Below are 21,601 nucleotides of genomic sequence, written 5' to 3'. Positions count from 1 at the left end.
TTATAATCCGCAAAGTGATTAAGTTAAAAATACGATAAACAGAGGCACCAGACAGGGCTGCCCTCTGTCGCCGTTGCTGTTCTCGCTCGCTAGAGCCCTTGGCAGCATGGATACGGCGTGACGTAATGACAAAGGGTATGCGATGGTCACACGAGTGCGAAGACAGAATATCTCTTTATGTGGACGATATATTGTTATACCTTGCAAACCCATACAGGTCCATCCATATGGTCCTCAATATTTTTACAAATTTCGGGAAGTATTCAGGGTATGCTATTAAATGGGGCAAGTCGGTGTTATATGTGCTTCATGGACAATCTCCCAAGAGATTGTGTACTGGTGGTTTCGGAGGATGGATTTAGGTATTTGGGAATCTTCGTCACGCCGGATCCGGCTCTCTTTTTCAGTCACAATTTGGCGCCCCCGCTGGCAAGGCTGCGGGCCGATGTCAAGCATTGGAGGTCACTGCCATTTTCACTGGTAGGTCGCGCTGCTCTTTTTAAGATGCTGGCCCTTCCACGATTTTTATATATTCTCCAGAATTGCCTGCCTAGGGTGCCGGATACGTACTTTGCTGCAGTAGAAGGGGAGGTACGTACACTACTCTGGGATGGTAAGGCCCGAGGATTGCGCTTCAGAAATTAAAGAAGGGATGGTATGATGGGGGCATTGCGTTGCCTGATATACCGCTGTATTATTGAGCCTCGCAATTGGTGACTGTAAATAGGTGGCGATACGCCCCGCCAGATGACCCAGCATGTGCCCTGGATAGATATCAGATGGATCGATCCGGTTATCTTGGGGCGCTTTACTCTCATACTAGGAGGCAACATTTTATAGGTCTCACTCAACACACAGTGCAGATCTGGAAGTTAGCTAATTCCCATTTAGGCTGGACAGGCGTGCTTACCAAAGCGACGCCATTATGGTGTGCACCGAAACTCGGTATGCATTGCCATCACCCGGGATTCGACAGGTGGGATATGATTGGTATTTCAACAGTTCACAACATAATCAAAAAGGGTAAGATTCTCCGGTTTGAGGAGCTACAGAAGACCTACCGTTTGGCGCCGAGTGTGGTCTTTCGATATGTACAAATCCGCCATGCTTTGCAGATGGTGTTCCCCAGCTGTGAGTATATACCTGAATCATCCGCTCTTGAGGATCATCTGCTCAATGGGCAGTTGCACTCCAAGGCGATCTCCCTCATTTACCAGAAACTCAGTAATAATATGCCTGATTCTTTCAGGAAGCTTAAGGAGCGTTGGGAGGGGAACCTTGGGTCGATTGCTGAGGAGGATTGGAGACAGGTGCTAATGTCATTTAGAGAGGCTGCCATCACACTTAGATTTCGACTTATTCAACTTCGTATTTTACACCGTTCATATCTGACTAGGATAACTCTAGCAAAAATTGGATCCCGACCAGATTATCTGTGTCTGAAGGGCTGCCGAAAGTCAGCCACCTTTTATCATATGATATGGGACTGCTCGCTGGTGCGAAGACAATGGGACAGAATCACGACACATATGCAATCCGCACTAGGGAAAACGCTCACGTTGATGCCACGATTCGGCCTGCTCAATATATGTGAAGCTACAGACCTTATCAAGACAGAGCAGCAGTTTGTGACGTTAGGCTTCACATTACTTAAGAGGGAAATTGCGAGGGGCTGGGGTGGAGCGAGGTCTCCTGTCATATAGATATATATAGCTTGTATGCTGTGTTAAGTTATCATGAGCTTTTTAGGAGTTTAAACACCATTTTACCTTTCTGCTGCTTTTGCACACGACACATAGCTGTTGCTTTAACTTTGAGTCTAGTAGAATGTTTTGATTCATGCGAGAATAATATGTTGTTACTCTGATATCATCCTTGCTTGGCGAGCTGTGTCTGTACAGTGAGTGCAGAAACCTTCAAGGATATCTCAACACAGTGGTTGTTGTGAGCTCTGATCTTTGCACGTTCCTAGACATAACATACATGCAGCTGCAGCCAAGTTCTGGCTTTAGGGGCGTTTTATATTGCTATGCACAAGAGCATACAAACACACTTGATGGTGCTTCGCATGCAGAGAGCTGGTGGCTGATGATGTGATCCCTTACCATTAGGATCTTGAGGTATGGGGCCGCCTTGCTAAAACCCAAAGAGACCTTCTTAGATATAATATAATATACTAGCTAGGGAGGGTGAGAATTAGGTTTTGTTAAACCATATTCATTTTAGCATAATACCATGCTTTCACCGTTTGTGTTCTATGGACTAGTGACTATGCTGATTACTTTGTTTCTTATGATATGTTTGCTTGTATTAGCTAAGATACTGCATTTGAGAACACTGCATTAGTGAATAAACATTTCATATATGCATGTGTCCTTTTTTACTCCTTGTTCTGGATTGAAATGATTGTATAACGAAAGAGTGTTCATGTGTTCCACGTTACCTGAGGTGTACTAAGTCCATGTTCTGGTTTGTCTAAGCATTGGGAGTTTGTGATAACCAATGAGACACTGTAGCTAGTCTGGTAGGGGATTTTTGGGTACTAAGGTGAGTTTTGGCACACCCTAATTCACTGAGGTGACAAGCCTCTATGCACAGTTCTGTATGAGCACGGAATCATGCACTTCTGTGCAGGTGTTAGCTACGTGAAGGACAAATGTTTCACGAGCAGATGTCAGGGTAACTTCTTCTTGTGACAATAAGGCACTTATTCTGCTCATCTTATTGAACTCTGACTTCAAGGCCGTAATTCTCGGCCAGATGGAAACATCCAGGTTCCCATGCAAGGGTGGATACAGCAAATTTTTACAGCAAACCACGCGCTCACTGACTAAGCTATGCCTTTCAATAACCCACGCGGTACAAAAGGGGGTGGTGATGGACGGAGCATCTGAACCAATCAAACACTCACACCCAGTCAAAAGATCTGAGTTTGATCCATCACCGTTCTTTTGTACTGCTTTTGGCCGCCATAAGTGTGGCAGGGTATGCTCAGACGTGAGTCCCTTGCTCACTTTGCCACTGGATTCAAGCAAGCCGGGCTGAAGACGGCTGGAATGCCAGAAACCGGTCCTCGGAAGCTTGTTTCCGGTCCAGGGAAGACATGGCTTGGCAGTTCGGGCTGGACTGTTCCCATGAAGCACAGGGTCAGACTGATTTGCATATAGCCATGTCTGAACTGGGATGGCAGAGTGGGCTAAAGAACGGTGATGGATTAAACCCAGATCTTTTGACAGGTTGTGAGTGTTTGATTGATTCAGATGCTCCGTCCATCACCACCCCCTTTTGTTTCAATAACCCACAGCAATCTTCATTATTTTAAAGTAAATAACTCCCGTTTGCTAACAAAGTAAAAGTCGGGATTATAGCAGGCACCGGTGTTCCTTTCAAAACACATGCAAAATTAGGGCGGTCTTGGTTACAGGAACCATGCAATTGGATGTGTCTACACATCAATGAGTGATATGGTGTTTCTGTACACTCATCTCCTTTCAGATAGACCTCTTTCCAGTCCCTAAGGCATCTATAAGTGAAAGGGAGAGACCAGGCTTCATGTAAGTAGGAGGTACCGAACCGCTCGTATCTGCCAATGGCAAAATACTTCATACAATTTGTAAACTGGAAAAGTGCAAAAGGTAAAGTTATTAACCCGTGGATTAGCCACATAGCAGCCGTGGCCTCTGCCACCGAAAAGGACAACTACTCTAAGCGTTCAATATGTAACTTTGAAAAAGAAGCATCTCTCATAGAAAGCAAACGTTGTTTTTCAGTTAAATTAAAAGGTGCAAACAGAGATGTGACATTAATGTAATTCCAAGGCACTTTTCCATTTTTTAGTGTCTGCAAGGCCCACGCAAACTGCATAACAGAACGCAATTGATTTTGACCATGGTACAAAACAGACACTTCATCCTGTACTATTTAAAAAACAGATGACACAATATTATCCAATGTGTAAATTCGGGAGGAAAGGGTGTTAATGCTGTTATCCACAACTGCTAGTGTGGTTCAGTGGTTCGCGAACTTGGTTCGATGGTTCCAAACCCGTTCAATAAAGATTGTCGGAAATGGACGATCTTGGTATCAGCAGACCGCAAATGGCGAGTGTAGCATGTCTGAGTGTTTTCGTATGAATCGATATAGGAGAACACTCTCTATTCAAGGATTTAGTTTGAACCTCCGGGTTCCATTTTGTATACGGCAGCCATTTTGTGTGGTTGCCCTAACATAGGCCCGATGACTGTGGCCGAACGAGTCCTTGAGACACGTACGCCTTAGCTGACTTCTGGGTGACCTGGCCGAACTGACTCTTTGCCCGAGGCTGACCTCGCTGAGCCAGTTCCTTGTTCAGCAGCTGGTCCGATAAAGAGCAGGATGTGCCCGAGTTTATGGTACACTGCTCCCACCTTTCTATCTCCTTTCTAATCTGTTTCTGCCTTTCCTTTACGACATAATCATTGATTTGGGTTGAAGGATTTATGATGGGTTTGTCCGGCCTGATCGAACAGGAAACTTGGGAATGTGCGTGGTCATTTCTGGTGGGCTGGACAACGGAAAATGGGATTGTCTGGGATCGTCGTCATACGCTACTTTTGAAATGTTACATTGTCATTGGTCAGTTTGTATGCACCGAATGTAAATTTGAAATGTTGCCTGAGGCTTGATTTTTGGCATAAAAGACCATGCTCCGCTTATTGAATTTGTGCAGTCTCTGACGAACCACGCATGTGTGCTTCGTAGATCTCTGTTCTTGGTTGCAGCCAATAAACTTTGGTCTTTGACGTCATCAAGAAGTTTCCTGTGTCTCTGTTTGCCAAGACAGGTGAACTCGAAGGTTTCAGGCGTTCTCCCTGACGCCGCTGGGTTCTAAAAACCCGGTCCTTCAGTTGGCACCCAACGTGGGGCGACTTCAGCGGTACCGGTCCAAGCCAGAGGTTCGTGTGAAGCTTCGTGTGAAAATTCTGGAGGAAGGCCAGCCACTTCATCGACCCCTGTATGTCGTCGTGGTCCGAAAGACTTTGCTGCGAGGTTTCCCGCTTTCCGACGGCTACGAAGGACTGCTGCCCTGACTGTCGCCCTGTTTTGGATTTTTTCAACGTTTGTAGAGCGAGACGATTGACGGGTCTTCTGGTGACGCCATCGACATTTCAGTTAAGTATAAGCGGAGCGTCTCCCAGTCCTTAGTTTGTTTTGTATCCTTTAGTGGATAGCTTTGATTTGGTACCTGCAGGCCCCAAAGCCAAGGGATTTGTGTATTCACAAGACTATCGTTTCTAGATTCCTCTTGTTGTTTGAAGCTAGACTAGTGAGCGAGATGCCTGGTTTTAGCAGTTTTAGAAACTTGTTTAGTTGTGGTATATCGAGGGACTCCCGGTTAGAGGATTCGTGTCCGGTTCCTCCGATCCTAACTCCTACATATGAGTTGTATGTGAAACATGGTGTGGGCCCTATTAGCTATAATGAGATCTGGGTAGAATATACGAAGAGTGACGGTGTCCTACAGTGGCCCCGTTTTGGTAGTTTTGAAACTGAAATACTAGATAACCTTGAGGTGAAATTGTTCAAGAAGAAAGCCCGGCCGGCGATGTTTGACTCTTTCCGCATATGGCGCAAAGAAGCCAAAAAGAAAGAAATAAAATTAGCGAAAAAGAATAAGCGAGAACGAGGTATGTCAATGGTGCAAGCTGCCATTGCGTATAGAGATAATGAGGAAGAACAAGAAAGTGAACAAATGCTTAGAGTGAGGAAGTTAGCGGTAGATAGATGCTACCCAGTCTTGCCGCCTAAAGAGCAGAAAGACGAGAAAGATCTTGCGAAAGATCCTTTAATGTCGCATCTATTAAATTCACCGCCGCCTTATGCGCAGAATGCTACGGCACCACCGCCACCAGTGGTGGCTGTGCAATTGCCGGTTGCTTTGCCTCCTGTGATTCCTCTACAGCCAGCTCTTCCGTTGGCTACTGTTCCTTTGGCGCAGCCTCCTCAGGGGCCGCCAACTTTGCCCTTTTCTATGACTACTACTTCTATACCTGTCCCTACCACTTCTTCAGTTCCGACTTTGGATTCTTCTATTACTGTTTCGTCTTCCCTTATTCTTCCGACTACTCCTTCTCCTAGACAGCGGATGACTGCTGCCTTTTCTGGTTTTCTGACTCCTTGGTTGGGACAATTGGGTATGTCTCCAGTGAGTGAGCATAGACAGTCGCGTAGTCAGTTGCCTGATACGGATGAACAAGTGGTTTTGGATCACATGGCACGTAGATGGGTTACGTACACGTCCCAGTACGATCTTGAGGGTATCATGGATGTTTTCTGACAATGGGAAGCACCTAAGCAACAATATGTTTTTGAGATTATGTGTGCGTTCCTCCATGACCAATGGATGGACGAGGTGGGTAAACCTCCTGAAGAGTTGTTTCGATTGCGTTCTGAGTTTGCTAAGGGAACGATTGTGAGTCTCCTCGACATCGAGAGAGCGGTGTTGTCGCTATTGTCATTTCGAAATAATGCTTCTTCTGAACGGCTGTTTGAGCCCGATTCGTCAGTTGGGAGAAAAGCGCGTCAGTATCCGATGCGAGAGGTTCCTCCGGTTTGGAGACCTGCTGATGCAACTGCTCAGCCACCTGTTGTTGCGCACTTTCAGAGAGTGTGGGTACATGTTCCTTGGAAGCGTGCTGAGGTTCTAGCGCTTAAGCAGACTTTGCCTGATCCGCGGAAAAATCCTGCGGGATATTATAAAGAGCTTACGCAAACTGTGAGTTTGTGCGTCATGAATTTGGCGGACATAGATGTGTTGTTTGGGAATGTTGTTCCACAGCCCATCTGGAATGTCATTTGACATACGGGTCATGATAATGAATTGGGTGATTCGTGGGTGAATCTTTTTGCTGCAAACGATAGACAAGTTGGAGGTGCTAAGCCTGAAAATATTATTGCAGAACTTCCTGGTAGGATTATTAATTTCATGAAGACTTTGATGCCCGAAGTACCTGTTAATTGGGATAAGCTGTCTGCATGTAAGCAGAAGAAAGATGAGACTGTGTCAGATTTTTTCACGCGTTTTGAAGAAACTTTTGTTGATCATAGTGGGCAGGATATGGCTACTGAAGGTGGCCAGAGATTGTTCGTCGACAAGTTTGTACACAATCTTCTTCCTGAGTTATGCACTAAGTTGAAGGATTCTGAGAGTGCTTGGCCTGTTTCTACTTCAGCGCAGATTTTAGCTACGACTCAGGTTTATGAGAATAGACGCAAGGATGAGTTAGAGAAAGCGGATAAGAAGACTAAGGAATTGAAGACTAAGGTTCTTCTACAACAAGCTTATCACCCTGTGTTAATAATCAGCGTGATTATCAGCAGCCTCAACAGTATTCGAGAAACTCGCAAAGAGACAAGCCTTCTCAACAGCGTTTTCCGTATGGCCCCAATCAGTGTGCATATTGTAAAGAAGAGGGTCATTATAAGAATAGTTGTCCGGTCTTGCAACAACGAGGGAATAGTGCTCCTGGTGTACGAGGTAGAGGTGCTCAGCAAGCGCCTAAAGGTAGGGGTCGCGGACAGAATGTGCGTCCTTTGCCTCCGCAGAATTCGATGAATAGTTTTGATCAGCAGCAGAATTCGTCTGGTAGGACGGCACAGTACTATGTGGATGATTACTACGTTGAAGGTAACGAGGCACATGGTAATGATTGCTAGGACAGCCATGGACAAAGAGAGGGAGTTGTTTCAGTTCCAGTAGATCAGAGTGGACCTTATGTTGAAGTGATTGCATCAGGTGTGTCAGAGCCTTTTCTGCTAGACACTGGTGCTACGAAGAGTTCTATTATGCACTCTAAACTCCCTGGCGCACCTTTGTCTGGCTTTAATAATGTTTCTGTAGGTTTTTCTGGCGCCCCTGTTACAAATCCGATTTCTGCTCCATTGCCCCTTTCTGTTGGTCCTCGTAGGTTTGAAGCACCCCTTCTTTTGACTACAGGCTGTAATGAGAATTTGTTGGGATTGGACTTGTTGAAGAGATTGTATGCAACTTTGTATTGCTCTCCGGCAGGAGTAGATCTTACCTTGGGTGAGAGTGTGATCTCTCCGATGTATATATCGAAAAATTGTCTTCCATCGGAATTGTCTTTGTTACCAGATTCATTGTGGGCTACGGGTCCAAATGATGTGGGCCTATTGGATATTCCTCCATATGTTGTGACATTGAAGGCGAATGATAAGTTACCACACATTCCGCAATATCGTATATCAAGTGATGGTGAGCGTGCACTTTTAGCGATCATTTATGATCTGATCGACAAGGGTGTTATTGAAGAGACACGTGGTAATGTGTGCAATAGTCCTGTTTTGCCTGTCCTAAAGAGAACTGATCCTTCACAGCCTCCTGTTTATAGATTTGTCATTGATCTTCGTGAAGTGAACAAGATTGTTGTTCCACAATTTCCTGTTGTGCCTGACATCACTGTATTATTGACTTTGATTCCGGCTTCTGCCACCTGGTTTTCGGTGATTGACTTGAAGAATGCTTTCTTCAGCATCCCGATTGCCATGGAGAGTAGGGATATCTTTGGATTCTCTTTAGGAGGACGCAGTTTCCGCTTTAAGTGCGCTCCTCAAGGCTATTGTGAGAGTCCATCGATTTACAGTCAAGCTTTAAAGACACAACTTGATCTGTTGGTTTTCCCTGAAGGTGCAGCCCTTATCCAGTATGTTGATGATTTGTTAGTTGCCGCCGATACTGAGGAGATTTGTAAGGATGCCACTTTGTCATTATTACGTCATTTATCTGATTGTCATCACAAAGTTTCTCTCTCAAAGTTGCAATTCTGTCGACAAGAAGTCACCTACCTAGGTCACCTCTTATCGAAGGAGGGAAGGAAACTGACCCCAGAAAGAATTCAGCCTATCGTGAAAATGAGTGTTCCTACGACACAGAGAGAAGTACGTGCGTTTTGGGGTATCACGTCGTACTGTAGGCAGTGGATCCCCAAATTTTCCCTGTTAGCGAAGCCTTTGATAGCTCTTACTGTTAAGGATACCCCAGATCCTATTCCTTGGACTGATGAATGTCAGAAGAGCTTTTCTGAATTACGCAATGCGTTGTGTTCGGCTCCTGTGTTGGGTACTCCCGATTACAGTAAGCCTTTCACATTATATGTCCACGAGAGAGAGGGATGTTCATTGTCGGTTTTGACTCAGCAGTTTGGCGATAAGCAACGCCCATGTGCGTACTTTTCGTCGACTTTAGATCCTGTAGCTAGAGCGTTGCCGAGTTGCTTGAGAGCTACGGCGGCAGCGGCTGTTTCAATTCGACAATCTGCTGGTTTGGTTATGGATAACACGTTAGTGGTCATGGTTCCACATGTGGTGGATACCTTGTTGAATCGTACCAGGACACAGCACTTAACTAGTGCTCGGTTGTCAGGGTATGAGCTTAAGCTGTTAGCGAGTCATGTGCACATAAAAAGGTGTAATACCTTAAACCCAGCTACATTGTTGCTGATTTCGCTTGAGACAGCTGACGATAGTGAAGAGCAGCAAGATTGTTTTCTAAGAACCGAAGAAGAGACGAAAGGGAGAGTAGATCTTAGGGACACTCCTCTTCCTGACTGTGAAGATGCTTTGTGGGTTGATGGTTCGTGCTTTAAGTTGCCGAATGGTGATACGACTGCAGCATATGCTGTGACAACTTTGTATACGGTTGTTGAAGCTGCACGTATCCCACATAACTCGGCACAGGCAGCGGAATTGATTGCACTTACGAGAGCGTGTGTGTTGGCGAAAGGAAAACGAGTGAATGTGTATACGGGTAGTCAGTATATGTTTGGTGTGACTCATAGTTTTGGACGTTTGTGGCGTGAACGTGGATTTTTGACATCGCATGGGACCAAGATCCAGCATGGGCAACTGGTGAATGAACTTTTTGAATCTCTTACGTTACCATTGCAAGTAGCGATTGTGAAATGCAGTGCCCATAAAAAGGTTACGGATGATGTTGGTCGTGGTAATGCGTTTACGGATGAAGTTGCGAAAGAAACTGCTAGGAATGTGATGAGTCGAATGTATGTTGCGGGTCCAGCGAGATGGGTTCCAGAGAAGAGTATGTGTGAAGATACTATTGAGAGTGTAAAATCTATACAGGGTGAGGCCACAGAGAAAGAGTTGAATGAATGGAGAGAAAGCAAGGGTAGATTGGATTCGAATGGTTGTTGGACTGATTTGTCAGAGCATCAGAGATGGTTGTTGCCTAATGCGTATGTGCTTCCAGTTGTTACGATGGCTCACGAAATGGCACATATTAGTGTGAAAGGGTTTTGCAAGCTGTTGGCCCCTGTTTGGCAGAATGTGGGAATCCCCAAATGCACAGAGAATTTGGTTAAGAATTGTATGGTGTGTTTGATGCATAATCCTGGTAAGGGAACTCCAACACCAGCTGGTCATTTTGCTCCTCCTACGTATCCGTTCGAGGCTTTGCAGCTAGATTTCATCCATATGGAGAGATGCAACAACTTGAAATATGTGTTAGTAGTTGTTTGCTCCTTTTCTAGATGGGTAGAAGCTTACTCCCTTAAGGACAATACTGCTTTGTCCACAGCGAAGGCTTTGATAAAATAATTTTTCCCGAGATTCGGAATGCCGAGAATTATCTGGAGTGATAACGGGAGTGAATTTGTGGGTCAAGTTATGAAGAGAGTGTGTGAGGGTCTCGGGATTAGGCAGAAATTCCACGCTGCAAATCACCCCCAATCAGCTGGTTTAGTCGAATGCTATAATGGCACCCTTAAGTTAAAATTGGCCAAAATCCAAGCGAGCACTGGTTTGCAATGGCCAGATGCCTTGCCATTAGCACTTCTGTCTACAAGGATGACTGTGCATTCATGAATGGGTTTGAGTCCGTATGAGGTTGTGTTTGGTCGCCCAGTGAACATTTGGGGCGTACCAAGACCAACGAGGTTTAGTGACCTCGAGTATCCTGTGTTGCTTGATTATTTGCGTGAACTGACAACTAAAATGAGTGTTTTACGCCAACAGGTGCATGACAGTCTTCCGCAAGCTTCAGAGGATCCAGGGCACTCTATTGAACCTGGGTCTTGGGTGTTTGTACGTAACTTCCAGCGGACCAAGAACGAACAGCCCCGTTGGACGGGGCCCTACCAAGTACTCCTGTCAACGAGATCTGCGGTCCGAGTGCAAGGCAAGCGCAACTGGATCCACGGATCTCACACCAAAAGAGCACCTTTGCCCTTGCCATACGATAAGTGGGTCCAGGAGGGACTTGCGGACTCTGAAACGGAAGTTGTCCCACGGTTTATACCGTTCAGCGATGCTCGACTGATTGGAACAAACTCAGAAGAAGAGAGTGACAGGATTCTGCAAGCATCAGTACCTCCTGGAGATCGATTGGACACTACAGAGCCTCACCTTTTGTTCGTTGATCAAGAATTAGCTGGAAAGAATCGCTATAATCTGAGACCGAGAGTTACGGACAAATAAATAAGGACTAATAAAGTTTGATGATTTTTTTTTGTTTGCAGGTTAACTCTCCACCAAGGATCTACTAATTTTTGTTTTTCTTGAACCGCCATCCGGTTCACGCTGCTAGGGTTGTGGTTGTTACCAGTCTTGGGAGTGCAAGCCTGAGACACTAGGTCGAGGGTTCTGTTGGCTCAAGGCAGTCTTCCTGGGTTAGCAGAGGCACTCCTGAGCAGAATCAACCTACCACCGTGGGCAGCACATTTAGTTTAGGATGGATTTCTTTGAGTTGGAGAGACCTGTACAGACATTGACTTTTAAGAAACGAATATGTAAAATAATATTGAAGAAAAGTTTTTTGATACCATGTTTATTTTTACTATTGAGCTTTATGATATTTATAGCTGGTTATGTAACATTTGTTTTTAAAATGACGTTTAATCCCACTGTGCAACCTACACCGTTGCCTACTATTTCTTGTCATTCTTTCCTCCCTTTCCCGGAGCATGAGGTAGTCAGACGATTGGAATTTGCTAACAATTCTTTCATCCAACTTCTGCACCAACACCAGTTAGTGATGAATACGACAAATTGCTGGATTTGTGGTTTGATGCCCCATACAACCGATAATGGTATTCCTTATCTAGTTTTGCCCTTTAGTTTAAATGGCTCGATTTGGGCTTACCGAACAATGTTTATCTATGCCCACAGTGTCTACCCCCAACGTTCACTGAAAGACAACCCAAAGAATAGCGCTATAGTTAAAGGCATTGTCGACATGATTAGAGGGATTAGCTCGTATGAGACTATTCCGAGAGATGAGACGCTAGCCTACATTGGTTGGAACGTTACTGAATATGGAGTTGGTTTGAGTGTTAACCAGCGAGCGAAAAGTTCTCCACCGATTTGGATAGTGCCCCATCAGGGCCACTATTGTCTGCAGGGCAACGGCAAGAATCCGAAGGCTCAGTTAGGGAAGAGTGTTTGTACTGAGACTTATGTATTTGCGTCTCAGTCTTCCCCGGCAATCCTAGCTGCTAAGGGTACCTACTTTGTTTGCTATGACAAAGCGTATACATGGTTGCCCCCTGACTTCTCGGGCACATGTTTTGTTTCCTTTCTGTTACCTCCCACTTTTACAGCTGCGGCAGATTACCATAAGACGAGAGTTGCTAGAGGTGTCTTTAGTCACTGCGGGACAAGAACTGGGAGATTTCTTTAAGGGTTTTCTGCCGTTCTGGGGGCCTATGGCTAACAGTAGGAATATTCGACAGTTGACGAGAGTGGTTGAGTCCACCATAGTCGAAACTGCCGGTGCCCTTGGTAACTTGACTGCTGAGCTCCAGTCGGATAGACTCATGACACTTCAGAATAGAGTTGCCCTTGATGTTATTTTAGCAGATCGAGGTGGAGTTTGCAAGCTGATTCAATCGAGCTGCTGTGTTTTCATTCCAGACAACGCTCCTTCAGTCTTCCAGGCCATTTCCAAATTGCATAAAATCTCCGACTCTGTCCATTTGGACAAAGGAGACTGGTCTTTGATGGGATGGTTATGGGGATTGATATCCACTTGGGGTTGGAAGATTTTGATGGTCATTGGGATGGTCTTAGCAATCCTTTTCATGTTCTGTCTCTGTGTACAGTGCGCTCCTGCTATTTGTGGCCTCTGTGCTACTTCGTGTGCATGAAGACCTGTCCAGAGAGAGGTACTAAGTAATAGGATGATGCTACAGCAGCATATCGATGATCTGATGAATATAGATCCGGATTCAGATTAACATGGGTTTGGGTTTGTTGCCTATATTAGGGCAAAAGGAGGGTCTGTGGTTCCGTGGTTCGCGAACTGCGTTCGATGGTTCCGAACCCGTTCCATAAAGATTGTCAGAAATGGACGATCTTGGTATCAGCAGACCGCAAATGGCGAGTGTAGCATGTCTGAGTGTTTTCGTATGAATCGATATAGGAGAACACTCTCTATTCAAGGATTTAGTTTGAACCTCCGGGTTCCATTTTGTATACGGCAGCCATTTTGTGTGGTTGCCCTAACATAGGCCCGATGACTGTGGCCGAACGAGTCCTTGAGACACGTACGCCTTAGCTGACTTCTGGGTGACCTGGCCGAACTGACTCCTTGCCCGAGGCTGACCTCGCTGAGCCAGTTCCTTGTTCAGCAGCTGGTCTGATAAAGATCAAAGAGCAGGACGTGCCCGAGTTTATGGTACACTGCTCCCACCTTTCTATCTCCTTTCTAATCTGTTGCTGCCTTTCCTTTACGACATAATCATTGATTTGGGTTGAAGGATTTATGATGGGTTTGTCCGGCCTGATCGAACAGGAAACTTGGGAATGTGCGTGGTCATTTCTGGTGGGCAGGACAACGGAAAATGGGATTGTCTGGGATCGTCGTCATACGCTACTTTTGAAATGTTACATTGTCATTGGTCAGTTTGTATGCACCGAATGTAAATTTGAAATGTTGCCTGAGGCTTGATTTTTGGCATAAAAGACCATGCTCCGCTTATTGAATTTGTGCAGTCTCTGACGAACCACCCATGTGTGCTTCGTAGATCTCTGTTCTTGGTTGCAGCCAATAAACTTTGGTCTTTGACGTCATCAAGAAGTATCCCGTGTCTCTGTTTGCCAAGACAGGTGAACTCGAAGGTTTCAGGTGTTCTCCCTGACGCCGCTGGGTTCTAAAAACCCGGTCCTTCACTAGTACTTTTTCCAAATTAGGTTGGTCGATAGCCCTAAGGCGGGTAGCCGCTTCAATCTGTGATTTTTTCCAGAGTTCATTATAAACGGCATAGATCCATCTTTTAGATCTACCTTTAGCCGGGCCCTTTATGAAATCATTCAAGTCAACCTCGTCGGTCAGTTTAGATAAATGAAATTTTACTGACGCCAATGTAGAGTGCTTGAGCCAATTCTGACATAATTTGCCTACAGAATAAGTGGTAACAGAATGGTCACTCTCAAAACGGGGATCTACTCTGACTTGTGTAAAACCCTCAGCTAGGCCCAAAAAACGATGCTGGCACAAATCTGCACTTCGGAGCCACATTAACCAACCCTTGGGATCCAAACTGGATATGTTAAAGGATGAATTTAGCAAATGGGTTTGCAATTCTCTAATTGAAAATTTAGTTGAATTTTCCCAACCCGAATATTCTTCCAAATCTGGGTAGGAAGGAGAGTTTAATTTTTTTGAAGTAGCCAATCCAAAGCATGTTGTCTGCGAGATAGTAGAATTTAAAAACAACATATGATTTGGGATGAGACATGCACAGTGCAAAGCCTCAGTGCCTTGTACCTGCCAACTTTTAGAACCCCAAACCGATTTAAGGCCAATAGTTTCCTTCCACAACTCGTAGCCACCTACAGCTAGCTGGTCTAGAAAGGACTTTGAATACAATAACGTAGTATCGGTAAGTCTAACTTTGGGTTGGATTTGTCTGATTAAAATTAGTAAAATATGTATACTTTTTCAAAAATGTGTTTGAGCTGCCTCTTAAAGGAGCTGGGCAATGTTCCCACACTGTCAAGCCCGCTCTGGTGTCAAAGCTTTCAGGGACCAGGTCTTCACCAAGACTAATTAACAGTTTATCCCATCTCCAATCTTTTGCTAGTTGGAGTCAATTGGTGGCGCAGTTCAGGTGGAGGACTTCCTGTTTTTCCGATGTTGAAAACGCCAACCTTCGGTTAGCGTTCTAGTCTTTTGCAGCAGTGCCGCCATTTCGTGCGCGAGCTGCTCTGGTGCTGCGCACTTCAACTGAAGAACTTGACGGAGTCGGTTGCGTTCCAGAGAGCCTCTTTCTTGGCGTCTCTATTCCTGTAGCGGCTCGTCAAAAGAAGATTCTATCGTGTTCGGAGAAGACTCAGAAGGCTACGAATTCTTTGTGAGCAGTCCAGTCAGCAGTAAAGTCGTCTTCGAGAATAAGGTCTGGTTTCCGTTATCTCTCCACTCTCGTTTTGCCGTGCAGTTTGGTCCGAGAGTAACGGTAAGCCTTTGAACATTTGATCCTAGTGACTTTCAAGTTGTTTCCAGACAAATTCAGATTGAGAAGCGTTCTCTTGGAGAAAGTCAGTTGTGTGAATTTGAGTACCAAGTCCGTCGCTGAATTCTTTAGAACTATATCCAAAGACTTTGATTAAGACACAGCATTTCGGTGATGGCTATCGCCCGAATAACAGCAGTTGTTTAAGAGCTTTCAATCTTGACTCTATGTACCAAGAGGATTAATTGGAGAACTGTATTGAGCCTACTCACTACACCGAACTTCTGGTCTAGAAAGTTTTTAGGGGGATATCTGTATGCGCATGTAGTCATATTCTCTTACTCACCTAGTGTAGTTACGCAGTGGTCTCCATCTCCTTTTCATTTGAGAAGCAAGTTCCAACTTCATCTCCTCTACAGAGAGAGGCAAATTCCACACCAACTACAGGTATAAGAGGAGCAGCATTGGAATCGATATAGCCTGAGTAATCTGGTCAAGCTTGTGAGAATGTATTAATGTTATGTTATTCTTACAGGTGCCGGTAAGCTGAAGACACCAGGGTGTGGCAGTCTCTCTGTTGTTCGTTATCCACTTCCCCTTTCCCCCTCATTCCTGGGCTCAGAGGTCTCTGGGACCAGGGGTGTTTGGGAATTGGGAAATTCTCATCTAGACGACCTTCAACTATCGCCCCCACAGAACTCAGGAGGTTCAGGTACAGCGCTCGTGACAGATTGAAGTGCCCAATAGGTTGCCTTCTGTCTGGGTGAGATGGCTGAGGGTCTGGACGTTAAGGCCTTGACCTCCGTCCTGGAAAGTCTACAGAAACAGTTGAGTGAGACTAGGGAGGAAGTTAAGAGGTCCAATTTAGAGACTAGTTATCTACGGCAGAGAATAGATGAGATAGCAGCAGCTCCCAGTCCCAGTCCCAGTTTTGAGAAAATTAAGGGTCAAGGTTTCACACCTTCTTCTTCTTCATCTGAGTTAACTACTCAAGTAGTGCATGCAATGTCCCCAACTATCCCTTTTGCCCCTCCGGAGAGGTTTTAGGGGGACCCACATAAGGCTCAGATTTTCCTCACGCAGTGTTCTCTGCATTTTTTGTGTAAACCCATTTTATTTAAAGAAGATCAATCCAAAGTGGCTTTCGTTCTGTCTTACCTGAGTGGGGATGCAGCGGCGTGGTCGTTGCCTTTGGTATCGACAAACGATCCTGTGTTATACAAGTACGAAGACTTCAAGGCAGAATTTTTACGAATTTTTGACCGAAGAACAATATCTCAAACAACAAACAATGAGTTATTAGATTTAAAGCAAGGTAATAAAGAACTGGTAGCTTACATAGCTCAATTCAATAAGTTGATTGTCGAGACCAGTTGGCCAATGGCAAAGAGAGCAGCCATCTTTTATCGTGGGCTCAAGGATGAACTAAAGGATGGGTTATCCCAAATTCCGAAGAGACCTACCGAGTTATCGGAGCTGATCGATTTGGTTTTACAGATAGATCAACGTCAATTTGAAAGGCGCAGTGAGCGTTGAAAGGATACAAGAGTACTCCCCCCCAGGTTTGATCGAGCTCGTTTGGATGCGAGTAAGAGTTCAGAAGGGAGTGCTAGTGAAGAACCGATGCAAATTGGAACAGTTCGAGGTCCTCTAAGCAAAGAGGAGAGAGAGAAAAGACGAGCAGGCAAGCTGTGTATGTATTGCGGCCAATCGGGTCATTTTGTTCGAGAATGTCCTAGGAAACCCAAGTCTGCGGCTCTGGTAAAAGATCGGCTCCACCAGTAGACGAAGTTGCTCTGGTGGGAGCTGAATCAGAATAAACTCCAGTTTCACAATCCTTGGCTAATACTCTTCAATCTTCAGCTCCGCACTTAATCCTTTCCAGTCGGATTACTTTTGGAGAAACTGAGAAGGAAGGCATCTCCATTATGATTGATTCAGGAGCAACCGGAAACTTCTGCGACATTCAGTTTGCTAAGTCTTTGGGAATTCGTTTTGAGAAGAAGCTGAGACCTGAGCCAGTTCGTGCGGTGGATGGCACAAATTTATCCTCTGGCCCCATAGTTGCTGATACCGAAATCATCACAGTGTACGGTCCCGGAGAGCATAGGAGTCATGTACGTTTTAACCTGATCGATGCCCCCCAGTTCCAGCTCATCCTGGGGTTGCCTTGGCTCACCGAGCACAATCCAAGAATTGACTGGGCCACACGCACTTTAGAAATGAATTCTGAATTTTGTTTGGAGCACTGTTTCAAAGCCTCTTCTGGGGTTGCCTTGCAGTTGATGTCTTCAAATTTAGCCAATCAGATCCAAACCATTTGTGCTATTGAAGTTCCAGAGATTCCAGATGAATATTCAGACTTGAAGGAAGTCTTCAATGAAAAAGAAGCCCGGAAGCTCCCTCCACATAGACCCTATGATTGCAGAATCGAATTAGAGCCAGGGGCAGCCTTACCTTGTAGCCGCATTTATGCTTTATCAGAACCGGAGAATTTGCATCTGAAAGAATACATAGATCAACACCTGGCGAGTGGTTTTATTCGACCGTCAAAATCTCCAGTGTCTTCCCCTCTTTTTTTTATCCCGAAGAAGGATGGGACCTTGAGGACCTGCATAGATTATAGAGCCTTAAATTTGGTCACTAAAAAGAACCGTTACCCTCTGCCACTCATTTCGGAGTTATTAGATCAAGTTAAAGAGGCCCGAATCTACACCAAATTGGATTTGCGAGGGGCCTATCATTTGGTTCGTATGGCAGAAGACGAAGAGTGGAAGACAGCATTTCGCACCAGGCTGGGATTATTTGAGTACCAGGTGATGCCTTTTGGGCTGTGTAATGCCCCGGCAGCTTTCCAGCACTTCGTGAATGACATTCTTCGAGAGTACCTAGATCGATTTGCAGTAGTCTACATTGACGATATTTTGATCTTTTCGAACAGCTTAGAAGAACATGTGAGTCATGTGCGTGCCATTTTGGAGCGGCTATTGGAACATCAACTGTATGTGAAGCTGGAGAAATGCGTCTTTCATTCGTCCAAGGTGGAATTCCTAGGCTTCATTCTTTCCCCTGAAGGAGTGTCAATGGATGACTCAAAACTTCAAGCCATCAAGAACTGGCCTGCTCCTCGATCCGTCAAAGAAATACAGAGTTTCTTAGGCTTTGCCAATTTTTACAGGCGATTTATTCCCGATTTCTCCAGCAAAGTGAGTCCCATTACTCGATTGTTAAAGAAGAATGAGAAATTCGTTTGGGGACCTGCTTCGGAGGAAGCATTCCAGCAGTTGAAGGAGGCATTTACCACTGCTCCAGTGTTGCAACATCCAGATTTGAATGAACCATTTTTTGTGGAGGCTGATGCTTCGAATTTGGCCCTTGGGGGAATTTTGTCTCAGCGACAGAAGAATACAGGTCAGCTCCACCCGGTTGCATATCATTCTCGAAAATTGTCTCCCGCAGAAATAAACTACTCAATAGCAGACAAGGAACTATTGGCAGTGAAGGATGCCTTTCAGGTCTGGCGCCATTACTTATTGGGAGCCAGACATGTTATAACGGTTTTCACTGATCATCGAAATTTACAATTCCTAAAGTCCGCGCGCACTCTCACTCCTCGACAATTGAGATGGTCTCTATTCTTCGCACACTACGATTTTTGTTTTAACCTACAAACCTGGCACAACTAATACTAAAGCTGATGCTTTATCACGACTTGAGTTGGGGAGTGAAGCTGAACATCCGAAGGAGCATTTTGTCATTCCTAAAGAGAAGATAATTGCCACTTCTGTAGACGATGACTTGGGCACACGGATTCGCGAAGAGTTTTCTAAGGAGAAGTTTCAAGACTGGAAGTCTGAGGGTCCAGATCGAGAGGTCAAGGAGGGAACACCCTATCTCCATGGAAAGATATTTGTTCCAAGTGAAGATCTGCAAACTGAAATCATTCAATTTTCCCATGATCATCTGTTGGCCGGACACAAGGACTTTGCGAAGACTTTGGAGTTGGTGAAAAGAGACTTTATTTGGCCTGGCATGGACACTCAGGTGAGACAGTACGTTGCCACATGCGAGCAGTGCATCAAAGGGAAGAGTTTAAGGCAGTCCCCACAGGGTCTCCTCCAACCCTTACCGGTAGCTCCATTCCCTTGGCATACCATTTCTATGGATTTCATTGTGGATTTGCCTTCTAGTCATCTGGGGGGTGGTGGATCAATTCACCAAGATGAGTCATTTCATTCCATTGAAAGCCCTTCCCACAGCTCCCCAGTTGGCCACATTATTTGTTCAGCACATTGTGAAACTTCATGGAATTCCCAAGGTGGTGATTTCCGATCGAGGACCTCAATTTGTGTCTCGTTTTTGGAGGTCCTTCTTGAGAGGAATTGGGGTAGACTCTCGTCTGTCCACCAGTTTCCATCCAGAGACTGATGGACAGACTGAGCGGGTGAATCAGGATCTGGAGCAATACCTTCGCATGTATTTAATGGATCAAGAGGGCGAGTGGCCCTCTTTGCTTAGTACTGCGGAGTTCGCTTACAATAATGCAGTTCATTCAGCTACTGGTTTCTCCCCATTCTTTTTGAATTCAGGCAGGCATCCTAATATGTGGGTAGGTAAGGTGGAGGTTGAGGTTCCAGCAGTTCAGGAGGTTTTATCAAAATTGCAGCAATCTTACCAGGCAGCATCAGCTAACCTTTCCAAGGCTAAGATCAGTTACAAAAATCAGGTAGACCGAAAGCGTAGAGAAAGTCCCATTTTTGAACCTGGGGATCAGGTATGGGTTTCCACCAAGCATATGCGTTTGCGAGGTAATCGCAAGTTTCAACCAAGATTTGTGGGTCCATTCTCTGTAGATAAGATGGTCAATCCTGTTAGTGTCAAAGTCATTCTTCCAAAAACCATGAAGATACACCCAACCTTTCATGTCTCCTTAATCAGGAAAAGTCCTCCCCATCTTAGACAAGAAGCTCCACCCACTTCAGTTTCAGTCCAATCCTCGGAAGAGTTTGAGGTTAAGAGAATCCTAGATTCAAAGATTAAACGAGGGAAACTGTTTTACTTAGTGGATTGGAAAGGGTTCGGCCCGGAGGAAAGATCCTGGGAGCCTAGCTGTAATGTTCATGCTCCTAGATTGGTGTCAGCTTTTCACAAGACTTACCCGCAGAAGCCTGGGGAGGGGGCTTTGGTGGGGGGTACTGTCAAGCCCGCTCTGGTGTCGAAGCTTTCAGGGACCAGGTCTTCACCAAGACTGATTAACATTTTATCCCATCTCCAATCTTCTGCTAGTTGGAGTCAATTGGTGGCGCAGTTCAGGTGGAGAACTTCCTGTTGTTCCGATGTTGAAAACGCCAACCTTCGGTTAGCGTTCTAGTCTTTTGCAGCAGTGCCGCCATTTCGTGCGCGCGCTGCTCTGGTGCTGCGCACTTCAACTGAAGAACTTGACGGAGTCGGTTGCGTTCCAGAGAGCCTCTTTCTTGGCGTCTCTATTCCTGTAGCGGCTCGTCAAAAGAAGATTCTATCGTGTTCGGAGAAGACTCAGAAGGCTACGAATTCTTTGTGAGCAGTCCAGTCAGCAGTAAAGTCGTCTTCGAGAATAAGGTCTGGTTTCCGTTATCTCTCCACTCTCGTTTTGCCGTGCAGTTTGGTCCGAGAGTAACGGTAAGCCTTTGAACATTTGATCCTAGTGACTTTCAAGTTGTTTCCAGACAAATTCAGATTGAGAAGCGCTCTCTTGGAGAAAGTCAGTTGTGTGAATTCGAGTACCAAGTCCGTCGCTGAATTCTTTAGAACTATATCCAAAGACTTTGATTAAGACACAGCATTTGGGGGATGGCTATCGCCCGAATAACAGCAGTTGTTTAAGAGCTTTCAATCTTGACTCTATGTACCAAGAGGATTAATTGGAGAACTGTATTGAGCCTACTCACTACACCGAACTTCTGGTCTAGAAAGTGTTTAGGGGGATATCTATATGCGCATGTAGTCATATTCTCTTACTCACCTAGTGTAGTTACGCAGTGGTCTCCATCTCCTTTTCATTTGAGAAGCAAGTTCCAACTTCATCTCCTCTACAGAGAGAGGCAAATTCCACACCAACTACAGGTATAAGAGGAGCAGCATTGGAATCGATATAGCCT

The sequence above is a fragment of the Lissotriton vulgaris genome, chromosome 7, assembly GCF_964263255.1.
Source record: "Lissotriton vulgaris chromosome 7, aLisVul1.2, whole genome shotgun sequence".
Lineage (NCBI taxonomy): Eukaryota > Metazoa > Chordata > Amphibia > Caudata > Salamandridae > Lissotriton > Lissotriton vulgaris.
Note: the sequence above shows the minus strand (reverse complement) of the source record.